Here is a 19,247-nt window from a genome sequence, read left to right as displayed (position 1 = left end):
GAGCAGAGCCTACGCCAGTGCTGACGATGATGGCTGAGGAAGGAGTCATGTCGGTTTTTTTCTGGAAGGACCCCGTATGGTATGACCGTGTCGCTGTAAATGAAACAGACTCGTGAACGTTTGATGCATATCGTACGACTGACGGAGAAAGGGATGACGTGGACCAACGTGGAGAGAATTTTGCTCCCATGGTTAATATATAGAAATTTCTGGAAGGATCCCGTATGGTATGACCGGTAGCTGTAAATGAAACAGACTCGTGAACGTTTGATGCATATCGAACGGCTGACGAAGAAAGGGATGACATGGACTAACGCGGAGAGAATTTTGCTCCCACGGTTAATATATAGAAATAATGAAAAGAATTGAAAGTTAAACATGTTTGAGCAGTACTGCAAGTGAAGTGGCACAAATAAAAGCTCAATTTCCAAGATATCTCATGTTGGTAACTAAATCCAAACTGTATGTGGAGAAAAGGTAAACACCATAATCAGCTAACAACATAGTTTCACGCAATTTGAATGGATTTGTACAGGCTGCGCTTAACACTCCCGATTCAGGGAAGGAGAAGAGACTGACCTGAATTTCATAGAAGACGACAGTGAGTAGCATGAGAATGGTTCCGCCCACGACGAACCCCATCTGCGCGTCGAGCTCATCTATCATCCCGGGCCGGTAATCAAAGCTGGCGATGTGCGCAAGGAGGTCGTGCATATTGACAGCCAGAAACCTGACGACATCAGCCATTAAGTTGTTAGCTGTTAATCTTTCTGAGCCAAGACTTCTTCGAGAAACTAATCTAAAAACATCAGCTCATGACTCCGACACGAACCACTGGGTGGAAATTCATCACCGCTGTGGCAAAGTATTTTCTAGTTGAGTTGCTCGCCGCGGCGCGGTCGACCATACCGGGGCGGAGGCACGGCAACCCTGTAGAGCGCGGCGAGGTGGCGGTGTGTGCCGGCGCTTGGGACTTGGGAGAGCTCTTGACGGGGTGGAGGGGAGGACGAAGCACCTAGGTAACGGCGTTTGAGGGCGGGGAGTGGACTATCTAGAACCTTCACGACAAATGGAGATGCCGGATAGGGGTAGCTGGGGTTGTACGGAACCGGTCGCATAACGGCTCCTTCGTGCATCATCTAGAATGGTCCTTCGCTTGGAGGAGAAAGAGCGTGTGTTAGAGACCACTGGGATGCGTGAGATGTGATTATGACCGTTGGATTTGGATCATGCGGCTAAAACAGAAAGTGCCGACGTGGAGGCACCTGGAAGCCGTATTCCTTTCTGCTTTAAAGTATAGGAAATAAATAATATTATTTTGATATCTCTTGTCCCTCATCTTTTCTCGCCACCGCAGCCTCCCCCTCCCATCCTCCTCCCTCGTCTCTGTCGCCCTTCATTCGCTGTCATCGATGTCACTCCTCCTTGAGATCGTAGCATTAATACGAGTTATATACCAAATATGTATTTGGATCAGGATTGGAGGAAGAATAGAACATAACATTTCTATTTTCTATATATTTAGTTTCCAACAAAAGATGAGCGGTGTAACTCTTGAGGTATCCATGTGAAAATTTATCATACATAGTTGAAATGTTTTCGCTCCACACCAAAACGACCGAATACAACAAGTGTTGTCCTGGATGCGAGCGCTCTCCTTCTCTCCTCTCCTCTACTCTACACTGATATGACTTTTCAACTAAACAAAGGACGGAGCGGCTCCGCTTTGTTCTACTCTTGAACTAAACAAAAAATGAGCATCTCTGTTCTGCTTGAACCAAACAAACATATAATAGACCGGCTTCATTCTCAAAAACTGGAATGGAGTCACTCAATTCTAGGTGACCCTTCAACCAAACGGTAAACAGAATCCTCTCAGCCTGTTCGATATGTATGGACGCTTAAGACGATAACACAAAATTGATCTTAACCATCAAGCCGCATACATCCATAATTCATACACAATTAAAAATCCCTAGCAGTGTGTCCGGTTTTACCTTCGCTGATGAATTTGTCTAACACATATGTAGCTTTGGCAAAAAGTAACCTGCCTTTATACATCCGTTTCAAACCAGATCATTCAGGCGCGGTATACGAATTGGTCTTGCATACCACAAAAAGACATATCTGTTCCAGTCGAGACACAGCGTACATATAATACAGTAGTACTAGTATATATGAGCGCCTTGCAGGCTAGCCACAGGTAAGTCATGCGCAGACGCATTTGGAACTCTGCGCTATCTAAATACAGAAAACACACACATGGATCGTCTCAATTTTCAACACGAAACGCCAGCAAAGCCTGTGGAAATCTAGCACCACGCCAAGCCTGGAAAAGAACAGCATCGATCTAATAACCTGACAAAGTAAAGAGATCAAAAAAAGGAAAAAAGGAGTGTCAGATAGAGTCATAGAGGAACAGGATTGGAACACCAAACACAGACGACAGACAGCAACATGGTGCCTATCCTCGACGAGACTACTAGCTACATGCAATCCATCGAATGCGCACACGTTAACGACGACGGCGGCGGCGGACACCACCAGGGTAGTACGTGATCATGCACGGCGCGGCGGGGCCCGCGCCCGTCGTCGCACCCAGTTGTCAGGTAATCCACCCATAAACAAAAAGGTAGGTGTCCAACCCGTACCATAGCAATTCGTCGCGTTGAAGCATCGGCTGCATACGTGCACGCTCGAGACGGGCGGCGTCGTCCGCGCGGAGAAGAAGGCGGCGGCTGATGGTGATCGCGCGGTAGGCTGATCGCTGGGAAAAAAAAATTTGGTGCAGTCGGCTTCAAACTAGAATGTTTGTAGCCTCTCACAAAAAAGAAGGATTGACTTTATTTATAAGTGTACCAGATAACATTTTAATTGTATTAATACTGCTGTGGAGGGATTAAACTCTTTTTTGTGAGGGGCTGCAGCAAATCTTCTGGTTTACAGCGTGTCCACCCCCGCGCTCGTCACGCGGACCCGGCTGTCACACCGCGCCGGCTGCTCGGTTTCTTCGTTTTCATTTCCCCTTTGCACTTGCACGCTCGTGCCGTCGTGCGCTGCATGAGCCGCCGAAAGCGACGCGGGCGGGCGGCCGAGCGTCGGGGCAGCTGTGTGTTGCATGGAGCGAACGCGACGCGAGTCCGATTGGTAAAAAATGATATCTGCCCCGTGCCTGCCGTGCGGTTCCAGGCCACACCAAATGTGTCCGCGCTGGCGTCGCGTCGACTGTACGTACGTACGTACGCAGGGATGTGGGGGCGCCGTATGGTATTCGTATACATTGGTTAGGTGTTAGATAATTATTAGATAAATTCAGTATCAGTTTGATCTAGGAAATCATTAAAAAGAACTATATGGATGCTGAACATAAACTTGACCATCTAAATCATGCGGAGAAGTAGAACAAGTCGATCATTGTCATTGCTCAAAGTCATGGATTGAGTAGTTGCCTCACTTGTGAACGCCCCCAAGAACCTGATTGCTGGTCTTCGTTGGACAGATGAACACGAAGACGACTTTGGTTTTGGAGGTCTAGTCTCCCTATTCCCATGCGACCAAGTACTTAGGATATATGGGGGAAAACTCCGGTTGAAGCAAAAACGGTGTGGAGAAATATTTGCACTAAAAACTAATTGGATGCTGAGATGAATCTATCCTCTTGCCCACTCTTGTAGAATAACAAAAGTCCCTCAGAAGCAGAATAGATCGAGCATCGGAGAAATTTAGTGTTGAAGATCATAAGACAAGAGTGGAAGAGATGCCCATGGATGAAACTTTTGTATTCCTGCCGTTATTACGAGTAATAAATTCCAAAAGCCTTGTTATCAAATGGCTCAAGTGGAGAAAACAATCCACCTCACCTCGGGTCGGGTCCACCGCCACGCCTTAATTTTTTAGTGGCGGCGGAGACGGTACGGTCGCGTGTGGCACACACTTATTCTCTCTCAACTTCTTAATATAGCCACATATAAACCACAGATAGGATCTAGATGGATAGAGAGACGAATAGCCTATAAAATTTTCTAAAAACACATTCACCGAAACAAAATATTGGTTAGTACAATAAGAAGCCCTAATAGCAATTAATTGATCTAGCTCTATTCCGACAAAAAGCAAGCCTCTACACAGCGCCGGGCCTGAGGGCGGGCGAACGGGGCAGCCGCACCGGGCCCCTCATCTCCGAGGGCCCCACCCATTTGACGTGTGTATATATATATATATAAACAAATATAAAATTCATTAGGTTAATTCTTAACTAATTAGTTCTACTCATAAGAGAGGTAAACACTTGTGATTCTACGTCCAGTGTGCCCATAAAGGGTGCGAGAGGCGAGACGTCCCAGACAACACGCGAGATAACATGGTGTGAATGATCATGAGTCTAAATTTAATTCATCTCCTACTAAAAAATAGTAATATTGAAGAACAACCAAATTTTATTGAGTGTTTATATTGATATGAATGTTTTTAAATGTTACTTAAGTACTTATATTAATATTTTTTATACATTTAAAACATAATTGTATGAGCCTCTATTTAAACCTTGCCCCGGGCCTCTAAGATCTCAGGACCGCCACTGCCTCTACATAATTTTAGTAGCTTAGACTCTATTCTACGTCACAACAAACAAGCTACACGGTCTACACTAGAGAGCTGCCAAAAAGATAAACTACAACTACTACACCAACTAAGCTACTACTCTAGCGCAAGACAAACAACTACACACAAGCAAATATGTATTTATTTCCATCTATGCGTGTTATTTAAATGAGAAGAAAGAAAATTCGGCCATGATCTAAATCTCTAAAACTAATAGTTAACAGCTAAATAGTTGAGAGGTTTAGAACAGGTTTAGAACATGTCAGCTAATGAACTAGTTAATTGTTAGTTATAACTCAAATAGTCATTATTTGATAGATGCTCCAATCAAACTAAAACCAGGTAATAGGTGGTTGATGACCGAATTGTCATTGTCTTTCCTGCATGTTCAGGGCCGGACCTGAGGGGGTGCTGAGGGTGCGGCCGCACCGGGCCCCCAAAAACAGAGGGGTCTCTAGCCACTGGACGCTAGCACTTTTTTCGTTAAGCATATCTATCCTAGACATAAATACGCAAGAGCGATGCACTTATCTAATATTCCCTTCGTTCCAAAATAGTATTTGTTTTAACTCTTGATTTTTATGTCTATATTCAACTAGATGATGATGAATCCACTAGAGAAGCAAAATGAATTCTATTTTGATACAGAATGAGTATTATTTACTATACACATGATGGTTGCACTACGGAATCCGAGGCTTTGCCGAGTGCCTTTTGTCGGGCACTCGGCAAAGAAGGCTTTGCCGAGAGCCGCACTCGGTAAAGTTAGGCTCTCGGCAACGAGCCTCTTTACCGAGTGCTGGACACTCGGTACAGGACCCCACTCGGCAAAGACACGTTTGCCGAGTGTCAAATACTCGGCAAAGGGGGCGCTTGGCAAAGGGCCGTCAGCGGCCGTCCCAAAGCTGACGGCCGTCAGTCTTTGCCGAGAGCCGAGGGTTGGCACTCGGCAAAGAGTCTTCTTTGTCGAGTGCCAAGTAGTGGGCACTCGGCAAAGGACTCTTTGCCGAGTGTCTTCTCTAGACACTCGGCAAAGTATATTTTTATTTTTTTTATTTTGTCTCCCAAACTTTTTGTGGTATGTTCCTACACTATGTAAACCTACATGTATCATTTGTGGACAATTATAACAGAGTTTTCAATCGTTAGTAGATTTAGTTCGTTTATTTGAATTTCTTCGGAAAATTCAGATTTGAACTGTGTTGGAACTTGCTCTCAGCAGCAAGGAGGCCAACAAGGATGAACGGCGGTGACAACAGGGTTACGTGCTCGGGGGCAAATAGCTCTGTTGATCTAGCCTCTCACGGGCACTGTGCGGGGCCTCCGGCGAGGGCCGACACCTCGCCTCCGGCGTCAAGGGCCTCCCCCCTCGCCTTCGGCACTATGGCCGCCGTCGCGATCTCCGCGCCAGGCGCAACCATAGCAAGCTGGCCCTCGTCCGACCCTGCAACGCATCTTCGAATTAAAAAAAAAATAGGCCAACGACTTACCACCAAGATAGTCGTCTACAGTAATATCGGTGCCGAAGTCGGCAACGCGCTTGCCCGACAACGGCAACGCTCGGGCCGCCTTCGAAGCCTCCGCCACTCCGCTGGCCGGCGGCACCACCTTCGTTGATTTGGAGCCTCCGGCGCCCGCCGTCGCCTCCGGCGCCTTGCTAGGTGCAGCGGCGCCCGCCTTCGCCGCCAGCGGCGGCTTGCCTCCGCCGGGGGCCGCAGCCTTCGCAGCCCCCCGCTGCCGCTTCGGCCTAGCTTCATGCAGCCTGACCGCCGCCTGGCGTTTTTGCGCCGCCCCTTGGCGATCCTTGTCCATCACTGCCCACACAACAACACCGATATTTCGCCCGTAAGGAAAAACTCTCCACTGGTGAACCATACGAGATGTAAAACAGTCCTCCTCAGCCGTGCAGGGGATAGGAACATTTCTAGGCCAGCAGCCCCAGGTAACCCTCAGCATCCGAGCCGAAGACTCCCGGAGCTCGGGCGAAGACATCCTTTCCCCCGGGGCCGCACACGTCCTCATCAACTCTCTAGCAAAACTGTCAGACACCCCAAGTCCTCCCATCGCAGTACCTAATTTTCTCTTTTTCGAGGAAGGGGCGGCCGCCGGCGCAGGGTCGTCTCTAGTCTCCACCGCCGGTTTCTTCCCACGGCGGTCCGCTTCGTCTTGACCGGGATAGCCGTCGTACGGCAGTTGATTTAATTCGAAGACCCTGTTCAAACGGTCATTTGACCCGCGGATATCAAAGCTGCGCTGGCCTTCCGTCCTCGGCACGTAACGTCCCACGAACCGCACCGCCAAGTCCTCCGCATCACGCACAAAGGCGGCCGGGTCACGGTTCCGCAAATTCAGTGCGAAGGCAGGACTTCGCACCACCCTTCCTCCGTGAAAAGGCATCTGGCGAGGACACACCTCGCCCAACGCCCAGCCGTGCGCCAAGGGCCAGACCCCGTACGCCACGAACTCTTCAACTAAATCACGCCCACTACTCTGACCGGCGGCGCACCGAAGGGCCCCTTCGTCTGCATCCTCTTCTGCCACTTTAAAGGGCGGATACGCAGAGTAATAATGAGAGCACATCTCAGACACGGGGAGTCCCTCATGGTCTTTGACGGCACCCTCAGCAACGTAAAACCAAAATTCATTCCAATTGCCCCACTTGTTACGGGCGCACGGAACCAACTCCACTACTGGCATTGTGGTCTTGCCGGTCTTCGGCGTGAATGTGCATGACCCGAACTGGGCAACTCCGTCCCCAACCATCCTCTTCTGCCAATGCAAACAATAATTCTTCGCAAAAACTTCAACCGACGGCTGTCCGCCGTACGAAGTCGTCGCCCAGACATACTTCGCCAGCGCCACCATGGCATTCGGTGTCAGCTGATGTATTTGAACGTTGAATCTACGCAGGACTTCGCCAACAAACCGGTGCGCAGGCAAGCGGAGACCGGCGGCGAAGAACGCCTCGAAAACGACCAACTCACCCTCCGGCTCGGGGACTTCCTCCGTCCCCGGAGCACGAGCAACTCCGCCGCCAAAGTAGCCCAACCGCTGCATATCTTCAACGCGGGCTGACGTCATCCGTGACACACCAAAATCAACAGAGTCGCCGGCGCGCAACTCCTCCACCATCAAGCTACTCAACGTCTCCTCAGACGAGGCGGCCGCCGGCGGCGTGGTGTCGGCGGAAGAAGAGGAGGACGGCATTGCTACGTACCGTCGGCGGCGGCGGGCGGTCTGCTTCACTCGAGCCAGAACTCCGGTGAGCAAAAGGAGCAGCGGAAGAAGAGGAGCAGCAAGACGGCGGGCGGCTAGGGTTTTCACGGAGCGCGGAAGGCAAAGTTCGAACAGCGCCGACACCGCCCCCCTTTTATAGGTAGGGCGCGGCTCTTCGGGAAACCCGCAATCCGACAGGGCGCGACGCTTCGGGAAACCCGCAATCCAACAGTACGCCGTCCATCAGCGGTCACATCAAAAACCCCCGCGGAACCACTTCGAGCGAGGGCAGCGTCTCCGCCATCTAGCGACGTCTTCGGCACCAGGTGACTTTGTCGAACTGGTCCCTCGGAGGGCAAATGTTGGGGCGAAGGCAAAGACGCCACCCTTCGCTCGAGGCCTTCGCTGATAACCGCTGGTCAGACAGAGACAGAACAGGCAGGGACACCCTTCGCTCCATTCGGCACCAGACGAAGACCGGCGACGAAGTCATCCCGCAGCGCGGCCTCGTTCAGCTCTGAGGCCCACGCGTGATCTGGCCCATTGTAACGGGCCCTGCATGGCCGCCTTTGTGTTACGGGCCTAATCTGTAAAGGCATGCTTGTAATTACAGCTTGTAACCCCGCTTTATGGGAATATTCTGGGGATAAACTAGGTGTCTGAGGGCACATGTGTCCTTAACACAAGGCGCTGGGCACTCAGATACCTATAAATACCCCCGCACAGTGCCCGTGAGAGGCTAGATCAACAGAGCTATTTGCCCCCGAGCACGTAACCCTGTTGTCACCGCCGTTCATCCTTGTTGGCCTCCTTGCTGCTGAGAGCAAGTTCCAACAAACTGCAGGTCACTCGAAACTTGGAAAACCATGCATGCAAAAATGATATTCATGTTACTTAGCATAAGTTACGACCGATTCCAGAAGCGGACCGAAAACTTCGAGCAACATGCTCACTAAACATGGTCGTGAACTTGCCATCCACATGTTTAAAAAATGTATAAAACACAAACAAAGTCAGAAAATCATGAAACTTGTCCACGTGTCATGATATCATATGTACAGGTTGTGATAAAAAATTGAAAAAGTTTCGAGAAAACTATGACGCGCTATGTGTACAAACCTAAGAGATCCACATTGAAACTCTATGATTTCATGTGTAGTTCTCTTAGGTTTCTACACATAGTGTCTCACAACTTTCAACAAACATTCTAAAATTTTTATCACAGCCTGTACATATGATATCATGACACGTGGACAAGTTTCATGATTTTATGACTTTGTTTGTGTTTTATACAATTTTTAAACATGTGTATGGCAAGTTCACGGCCATGTTTAGTGAGCATGTTGCTCGAAGTTTCTGGTCCGCTTCTGGAATCGGTCGTAACTTATGCTAATTAACATGAATATCATTTTTGCATGCACGGTTTTCCAAGTTTCGAGTGACCTGCAGTTCAAATCTGAATTTTCCGAAGAAATTCAAATAAACAAACTAAATCTACTAACGATTGAAAACTCTGTTATAATTGTCCACAAATGATACATGTAGATGTACATAGTGTAGGAACATACCACAAAAAGTTTGGGGGCAAAAACAAAAGAAAATGTACTTTGTCGAGTGTTAGCTGGTTGACACTCGGCAAAGGAGGCTTTGTCGAGTGCCCCCTGGGTGACACTCGGCAAAGAAGTGTAAGTTAGACTTTGCCGAGTGTCACCTCGTCGACACTCGGCAAAGGAGCCTTTGTCGAGTGTCCCCGATCTGGCACTCGACAAAGCTTATTTTAAAAATAAAAAAAAATCTTTGCCGAGTGCCAGATCACGGGCACTCGGCAAAGCACGTTTACATAGCGCTGGTATTTCCTTCTTTCTCTCTCACTCTCTCACTCTCTCACAGTCGCGCTGCCGCCGCCGTAGATCGCCGCCGCGCCCGCCCACGCCGCGCCCATGCCCACGCCGCGCTCGCCCACGCCCTCGCCGCGAGGCCGTAGCCGCCGCAACCGCGACCGCGTCGTACGCCGTACGCCGTGCCCTCGTCGTGCCCCCGCCGCGTCCCCGCCGTGCGTGCCCTCGTCGTGCCCTCGCCGTGCCCTTGTCGTGCCCCCGCCGCCTCGCCCCGCGGCCCGCCGACTCGTCCTCAACCCGTCGATTCGTCAGCGACCCGGCGTCCCGCCCGTTGGGTATGATTAGGTTTAATATTGTGTTGATTAGATTAATATTTAGTTTTCTTGTGTTAAATTTATGTACGTGTATGATTAGGTTAATATTGAGTATTGATGATTGCCGGCCATCGTGTCGTTGAATTATGTGTGGATGTCAGTCATCGTGCTGATAATTTTATTTACAGGATTTCGAAACCTCCCCGTGCAGGGGAGGTGCTACCGAAATTTCCTGTTAGAGGATGGAGGATCGTGAGTGGATGTACATGGGCCGTAGAGAAAGGAACGATGTCACCACTGAATGGATTAGAAAGACCGATGATTTCGTGGAACGGGCATATGGCGAAGCTGCTAAAGGAGCGAGTCTAGTCCCATGCCCGTGCAGCAAATGTGCCAACCGGAAAAGAAAACCAAAGAAGTCCATGGTAGAACATATTTGGAAGAATGGATTTATGCCGGGCTATACTCGGTGGATATTTCATGGTGAAGCGCATCGTACGAGAGAAGAGGTGCTGAGGCAACGTGTCGAGAATTATGACGCGGATGCAGGGGTAGCGGATATGTTGAACGACTATCAAGAGGCACAGTACACGGGAGAATGTATGGATGACGAGCCAGAGCCGACTGCAAAGGCGTTCTACGACATGTTCGACGTGGCACAGAAGCCCCTTCACGGCCAGACAAAGGTTTCTCAACTGGATGCCATTGGGCGTGTAATGGCGTTCAAGTCGTAGTACAGCATGAGTAGAGACGCATTCGATGGCTTGTTGACGGTTATTGGGAGCCTGCTTCCGGATGATCACGTTCTGCCAAAGAGCATGTACGAGGCACAGAAACTGAAAGTCGCCTAGAGGGGGGGTGAATAGGGCGAAACTGAAATTTACAAAATTAATCACAACTACAAGCCGGGTTAGTGTTAGAAATAATAATGAGTCCGAGAGAGAGGGCGCAAAACAAATCGCAAGCGAATGAAGAGTGTGACACGTGGATTTGTTTTACCGAGGTTCGGTTCTCGCAAACCTACTCCCCGTTGAGGTGGTCACAAAGACCGGGTCTCTTTCAACCCTTTCCCTCTCTCAAACGGTCCCTCGGACCGAGTGAGCTTTCTCTTCTCAAATGCTTGGAACACAAAGTTTCCACAAGGACCACCACAAAGTTGGTGTCTCTTGCCTCAATTACAAATGAGTTTGATCGCAATGAAGAATCAAAGAAAGAAGAAAGCAATCCAAGCGCAAGAGCTCGAAAGAACACAAGCAAATCTCTCTCACTAGTCACTAAAGCTTTGTGTGGAATTTGGGAGAGGATTTGATCTCTTGAGTGTGTCTAGAATTGAATGCCTAGCTCTTGTAAGTGGTTGGAAGTGTGAAAACTTGGATGCAATGAATGGTGGGTGGTTGGGGGTATTTATAGCCCTAACCACCAAACTAGCCGTTTGGTGGGGCTGACTGTCGTATGGTGCACCGGACAGTCCGGTGCACACCGGACATGTCCGGTGCGCCAGCCACGTCACCAAAGCCGTTGGGTTCCAACCGTTGGAGCTCTGACTGCTGGGCCCGCCTGGATGTTCGGTGGCGCACCGGACATGTACTGTAGAGTGTCCGGTGCGCCAGCATGGGCGTGCCTGACTTCTGCGTGCGCTGGCGCGCATTCAATGCGCTGCAGGTAGCCGTTGGCGCCGAAGTATCCGTTGCTTCGATGTCACACCGGACAGTCCGGTGTACACCGGACATGTCCGGTGAATTATAGCGGACTAGCCGTTGCGAATTCCCGAAGCTGGCGAGTTCCTGAGGTGCCCTTCCTTGGAGCACCGGACACTATCCGGTGTACACCGGACAGTCCGGTGAATTATAGCGAAGCGCCTCTAGATTTTCCCGAAGGTGAGGAGTTCAGCGTGAAGTCCCCTGGTGCACCGGACACTGTCCGGTGGCACACCGGACAGTCCGGTGCGCCAGACCAGGGCACACTTCGGTTATCCCTTTGCTCTTTTTGTTGAACCCAGTTCTTGGTCTTTTTATTGGCTAAGTGTGAACCTTTGTCACCTGTATAACTTATACACTAGAGCAAACTAGTTAGTCCAATTATTTGTGTTGGACAACTCAACCACCAAAATCAATTAGGAACTAGGTGTAAGCCTAATTCCCTTTCAATCTCCCCCTTTTTGGTGATTGATGCCAACACAAACCAAAGCAAATATGGAAGTGCATAATTGAACTAGTTTTCATAATGTAAGTGCAAAGGTTGCTTGGAATTGAGCCAATATAAATACTTATAAGATATGCATGGATTGTTTCTTCATTTTTAATATTTTGGACCACGCTTGCACCACATGTTTTGTTTTTGCAAATTCTTTTTGTAAATCCTTTTCAAAGTTTGAAATTTTCTCCCCCTGTTTCAAATGCTTTTTCTTTGACTAAACAAAACTCTCCCTAGATGAAATTCTCCACTTAGTGTTCAAGAGGGTGTTGTCATATCAATTTTGAAAAACTACTTTTCTCCCCCTTTTGAACACAATAAGATACCAATTTGAAATTTATCAATTGAGAATCATACCAATTAAAAAACTCTTTTTAAAATTAGGTGGTGGTGCGGTCCTTTTGCTTTGGGCTAATACTTTCTCCCCCTTTGGCATGAATCGCCAAAAACGGAGTCATTAGAGCCCTTGAATTACTCTCTCCCCCTTTGGTCATAAATAAATGAGTGAAGATTATTCCAAAGATGGAGTCCTTTCCTCCCCAAAGATGGAGAGCTGCTCGGAGTGATGGCGAAGGATGAGTTACGGAGTGGAAGCCTTTGTCTTCGCCGAAGACTCCAATTCCCTTTCAATACACCTATGACTTGGTTTGAAATTCACTTGAAAACACATTAGTCATAGCATATATGAAAGAGACATGAACAAAAGTATATAAATGAGCTATGTGTGCAAATCAACAAAAGAAGTTCCTAGAATCAAGAATATTTAGCTCATGACTAAGTTTGTTAAAAGTTTGTTCATCAAGAGGCTTGGTAAAGATATCGGCTAATTGATCTTTAGTATTAATGTATGAAATCTCGATATCTCCCTTTTGTTGGTGATCCCTTAAAAAGTGATACCGAATGGCTATGTGTTTAGTGCGACTATGTTCGACGGGATTATCCGCCATTTTGATTGCACTCTCATTATCACATAGAAGAGGAACTTCGGTTAATTTGTAACCATAGTCCCTAAGGGTTTGCCTCATCCAAAGTAGTTGCGCGCAACAATGGCCTGCGGCAATGTACTCGGCTTCGGCGGTAGAAAGAGCAACGGAATTTTGCTTCTTTGAAGCCCAAGACACCAAGGATCTTCCCAAGAACTGGCAAGTCCCCGATGTGCTCTTTCTATTGATTTTACACCCCGCCCAATCGGCATCCGAATAACCAATCAAATCAAATGTGGATCCCCTAGGATACCAAAGCCCAAACTTAGGAGTATAAACTAAATATCGCAAGATTCGTTTTACGGCCTTAAGGTGAGCTTCCTTAGGGTCGGCTTGGAATCTTGCACACATGCATACGGAAAGCATAATATCCGGTCGAGATGCACATAAATAGAGTAAAGATCCTATCATCGACCGGTATACCTTTTGATCGACGGATTTACCTCCTTCGTCGAGGTCGAGATGCCCATTGATTCCCATGGGTGTCTTGATGGGTTTGGCATCCTTCATCCCAAACTTACTTAGAATATCTTGAGTATACTTCGTTTGGCTTAGGAATGTGCCCTCTTGGAGTTGCTTCACTTGAAATCCTAAGAAATACTTCAACTCCCCCATCATAGACATCTCGAATTTTTGTGTCATGATCCTACTAAATTCTTCACATGTAGACTCTTTAGTAGACCCAAATATAATATCATCAACATAAATTTGGCATACAAACAAATCATTGCCAAGAGTTTTAGTAAATAAAGTAGGATCGGCCTTTCCGACTTTGAAGCCATTATCTATAAGGAAATCCCTAAGGCATTCATACCATGCTCGTGGGGCTTGCTTGAGCCCATAAAGCGCCTTAGAGAGTTTATAAACATGGTTAGGGTACTCACTATCTTCAAAGTCGGGAGGTTGCTCAACATAGACCTCTTCCTTGATCGGTCCATTGAGGAAGGCACTTTTCACATCCATTTGATAAAGCTTGAAGCCATGGTAAGTAGCATAGGCTAATAATATGTGAATTGACTCAAGCCTAGCTACGGGTGCATAGGTTTCACCGAAATCCAAACCTTCGACTTGGGAGTATCCCTTGGCCACAAGTCGAGCTTTGTTCCTTGTCACCACACCATGCTCGTCTTGCTTGTTGCGGAAGACCCATTTGGTTCCTACAACATTTTGATTAGGACGTGGAACTAAATGCCATACCTCATTCCTAGTGAAGTTGTTGAGCTCCTCTTGCATTGCCACCACCCAATCCGAATCTTGAAGTGCTTCCTCTATCCTGTGTGGCTCAATAGAGGAAACAAAAGAGTAATGCTCACAAAAATGTGCAACCCGAGATCTAGTGGTTACCCCCTTATGAATGTCGCCGAGGATGGTGTCGACGGGGTGATCTCGTTGGATTGCTTGGTGGACTCTTAGGTGTGGCGGCCTTTGTTCTTCATCCTCCTTATCTTGATCATTTGCATCTCCCCCTTGATTATTGCCATCATCTTGAGGTGGCTCATTTGCTTGATCTTCTCCTTCATCAACTTGAGCCTTATCCTCATTTTGAGTTGGTGGAGATGCTTGCGTGGAGGAGGATGGTTGATCTTGTGCATTTGGAGGCTCTTTGGATTCTTTAGGACACACATCCCCAATGGACATGTTCCTTAGCGCGATGCACGGAGCCTCTTCAATACCTATCTCATCAAGATCAACTTGCTCTACTTGAGAGCCGTTAGTCTCATCAAACACAACGTCACAAGAAACTTCAACTTGTCCGGAGGACTTGTTAAAGACTCTATATGCCCTTGTGTTTGTGTCGGGGACCATAATTAGGGGTACCCTCAAGGCTCCTAATTCTTAGCTGGTAACCCCCATCAGCATAAAGCTGCAAAGGCCTGATGGGTGCGATTAAGTCAGGGATCGGTCCATACGAGGGACTCGATCACGCCTCGCCCGAGCCTAGCCTCGGACAAGGGCAGCCGACCCCGGAGGATCTCCGTCTCGCCCGAGGCCCCCCTCCAGCGGCGAACGTGTTCCCGGCTCGCCCGAGGCCCTGTCTTCGCCAAGAAGCAACCCTGACCAAATCGCCGCACCGACCGACCAAGTCGCAGGAGCGTTTAATGCAAAAGTGGCCTGACGCCTTTATCCTGACGCCCCCCCCCCCCAGCCGACAGAGCCGAAGTGACCGCCGTCACTTCGCCGCTCCACTGACCGGCCCGACTGAGAGACAGCGCCGCCTGTGCCGCTCCGACTGCGGTGCCACTTGACAGAGTGAGGCTGACAGGCAGTCAGACCCGGCCGCAGGCACCATAGAAAACTCTGCTCCGCCCGACCCAGGGCTCGGACTCGGGCTAAGCCCCGGAAGACGGCGAACTCCGCTCCGCCCGACCCAGGGCTCGGACTCGGGCTAGGCCCCGGAAGACGGCAAACTCCGCTCCGCCCGACCCAGGGCTCGGACTCGGGCTAGGCCCCGGAAGACGGCGAACTCCGCCCGACCCAGGGCTCGGACTTGGGCTAGGCCCCGGAAGACGGCGAACTCCGCTCCGCCCGACCCAGGGCTCGGACTTGGTCTAAGCCCCAGAAGATGACGAACTCCGCTCCGCCCGACCCAGGGCTCGGACTTGGGCTCAGCCCCAGAAGACGACGAACTCCGCTCCGCCCGACCCCAGGGCTCGGACTACGCCCTGACCTCAGCCGACGGTCTCCGCCTCGCCCGACCCGGGGGCTCGGACTCGACCTCGGCCACGGAAGACAGACTCGACCTCGGCTTTGGAGGAGCTTCCACGTCGCCCAACCTAGGGCGCAGACCAGCCACGTCAACAGGAGGCACCATCATCACCCTACCCCGAGCTGACTCGGGCCACGGGGACAAGACCGGCGTCCCATCTGGCTCGCTCCGCCAGATAGGCGATGATGGCGCCCCGCATACTCTGTGACGACGGCGGCTCTCAGCCCCCTTACGGAAGCAAGAGGACGTCAGCAAGGACTCAACAGCTCCGACAGCTGTCCCTCCGCCAGGCTCCATCGCTCTTCCGACGGCCACGACATCACACCAGCTGGGTGCCAAAATCTCTCCGGCTGCCACAACGGCATGTACTTAGGGCGCTAGCTCTCCCCCGCTAGACACGTAGCACTCTGCTACACCCCCCATTGTACACCTGGATCCTCTCCTTACGCCTAAAAAGGAAGGACCAGGGCCCTCTTAGAGAGGGTTGGCCGCGCGGGGACGAGGACGAGACACGCGCTCGCTTGAAGCCGCTCGCTCCCTCTCCCGCGTGGACGCTTGTAACCCCCTACTGCAAGCGCACCCGACCTGGGCGCGGGACGAACACGAAGGCCGCGGGATTCCCACCTCTCTCACGCCGGTCTCCGGCCACCTCGCTTCCCCCTTCGCGCTCGGCCTCGCGCTCGACCCATCTGGGCTGGGGCACGCGGCGACATTCACTCGTCGGCCTAGGGACCCCCCGGTCTCGAAACGCCGACAGTTGGCGCACCAGGTAGGGGCCTACTGCGTGTTGACGAACAGCTTCCCGTCAAGCTCCAGATGGGCAGTCTCCAGCAACCTCTCCAACCCGGGACGGTACTCCGTTTCGGGAGCCCTGAGTTCATGTCCCTTGACGGCAGCTACGACATGGTGCTCCTTCCACCGCCGCGCGACAACGACAATGGCGGCCGACAGCCCGCCCGCCACCGGCGGAATCGACGACGTCTTCCCCGCGTGGTGGAAGAACAACATTCGAGCTCACCCCGTCCTCTCCCCCGCCGACGGAGGAGGAGGCGGGGCAACCAAGGCCAAGCAGGAGGCAGCGCCTCGTTGGCTGTCGAGCGAGTCGACGGCACCAGCACCCCAACGGGGGGCGCACCGGGCATCGACCTCGCGCTTGAGACGAAGACGAGCGCCGTCTCCCCGTGACACGCCAATCCCGAGCAAGCGGACGACGCCAGCACGCTCGCGAAAAGCTTGCTGGACGTCACCCTCGTACCTGAGACGACGGTGCAGTCAGTCCCCGACGTGACCTCATCGCCGCCCGTCGACCAAAAGGTACCGACCGATTCCCATCCCACATCTTTTGGATTCAGCCTCGACCCGCCTAGCGGCTTCACTTTGGTGGGTGCTCTCGTAGAGGCGAGTCCAAACCCTCTGGGGTTTCGTATGCGGTCACCTTGGGACCGGCTGATGGACGTCTCGACCTACGGGCCCTCTGGGTCCGAGGAAGACGACGAGCCCAGCATCTGTTGGGATTTCTCTGGACTTGGCAACCCCAGTGCCATGCGGGACTTCATGACCGCATGCGACTACTGCCTTTCCGACTGTTCCGACGGTAGCCGTAGCCTCGGCGACGAGGACTGCGGCCCAAGTCGCGAATGCTTCCACGTCGATATAGGGGGTCCCTTCGAAGGCAACCATCTCGGCATGCCGGAGGATGGTGATCTCCCTAGGCCGGTGCCCCACGTTGACATCCCACGGGAGCTAGCTGTGGTCCCCGTTCAGGCGGGGGGCCATAAACCACAGCTCGAGCAAATCTGCGGGGTACAGGCCAGGCTCGACGAGGGAGCAGGAGCGCTTGAGCCGATCTGCCGGGACATCGAGCAGGCATGGGCGGGCCAACCTCCGGCCGGAGAAATATGTCATCTACCCCAGGGCTTCTAGCACCGCGTCGCTGACGACGTCAGGGTCAGGCCACCACCCGCATCTAGTGGGGTCGGCCAGAACCTGGCTGCAGCAGCGATTCTTCTCCGCGCGATGCCGGAGCCATCAACCACCGAGGGGCGGCGAATCCAGGGAGAGCTCAAGAATCTCCTGGAAGGCGCCGCGGTCCGACGGGCCGAGAGCTCCGCCTCCCGAAGGCAGGGGTACCCCTCGGAGCCCCATGCCGCGACTTCCCGATTCATGCGGGAAGCCTCGGTCTACCCCGGGCGCACGCGCAACACAGCGCCTGCGGCCCCGGGTCGCCTCGGCAACGAGCACCATCACCGCGACTGTCGGGCCCACCTCGACGAGAGGGTGCGCCGAGGCTACCACCCCAGGCGTGGGGGATGCTACGACAGTGGGGAGGATCGGAGTCCCTCGCCCGAACCACCCGGTCCGCAGGCCTTCAGCCAGGCCATCCGACGGGCGCCATTCCCGACCCGGTTCCGACCCCCGACTACTATCACAAAGTACTCGGGGGAAACGAGACCAGAACTGTGGCTCGCGGACTACCGTCTGGCCTGCCAACTGGGTGGAACGGACGATGACAACCTCATCATCCGCAACCTCCCCCTGTTCCTCTCCAACACCGCTCGCGCCTGGTTGGAGCACCTGCCTCCGGGGCAGATCTCCAACTGGGACGACCTAGTCCGAGCTTTCGCTGGCAATTTCCAGGGCACGTATGTGCGCCCCGGGAATTCCTAGGACCTTCGAAGCTGCCGACAGCAGCCGGGAGAGTCTGAGAGCACCTAGAGGGGGGGTGAATAGGTGATCCTGTGAAACTTGAAAACTTAAGCCACAAAACTTGGTTAATCGTTAGCACAATAATTGCCAAGTGGCTAGATAGGAATCCTCAACAAAATACAATAACCAACAAAGATCAAACACAGAGATGACACGGTGGTTATCCCGTGGTTCGGCCAAGACCAACGCTTGCCTACTCCACGTTGTGGCGTCCCAACGGACGAGGGTTGCAATCAACCCCTCTCAAGCGGTCCAAAGACCCACTTGAATACCACGGTGTTTTGCTTTGCTTATCTTTATCCCACTTGCGAGGAATCTCCACAAATTGGAGTCTCTCGCCCTTACACTTAAAGTTCACAAAGAAGCACGGAGTAAGGGAGGGAAGCAACACACACAAATCCACAGCAAAATGCGCACACACACGGCCAAGAATCGAGCTCAAAAGACTATCTCAAAGTTCTCACTAGAACGGAGCTCGAATCACTGAGAATGACAAACGAATGCGCAAAGACTGAGTGTGGATGATCAAGAATGCTCTAAGGTTGCTTGGTGTACTCCTCCATGCGCCTAGGGGTCCCTTTTATAGCCCCAAGGCAGCTAGGAGCCGTTGAGAGCAAATCTGGAAGGCTGATCTTGCCTTCTGTCATCGGGCGCACCGGACAGTCCGGTGCACACCGGACACTGTCCGGTG

General features: G+C 51.4%; 1 long non-coding RNA gene across 1 annotated transcript; it reads right to left on the bottom strand.

Moving 5' to 3' along the window:
• Positions 1–404: 404 nt before the first annotated feature.
• LOC111590143 (uncharacterized) lies at positions 405–1,126 on the bottom strand. The gene is made up of 2 exons (XR_002749229.2): positions 833–1,126; positions 405–730 (listed from the first exon to the last, which is right to left on the bottom strand). It is a non-coding gene; the product is annotated as an uncharacterized lncRNA (long non-coding RNA).
• Between the last annotated feature and the right edge of the window lie 18,121 nt (positions 1,127–19,247).

This window comes from Zea mays, chromosome 9 (genome assembly GCF_902167145.1).
Source record: "Zea mays cultivar B73 chromosome 9, Zm-B73-REFERENCE-NAM-5.0, whole genome shotgun sequence".
NCBI lineage: Eukaryota > Viridiplantae > Streptophyta > Magnoliopsida > Poales > Poaceae > Zea > Zea mays.
The sequence above is the reverse complement of the archived record's forward strand: the minus strand, read 5'-3'. Positions and strand labels throughout refer to the sequence as shown.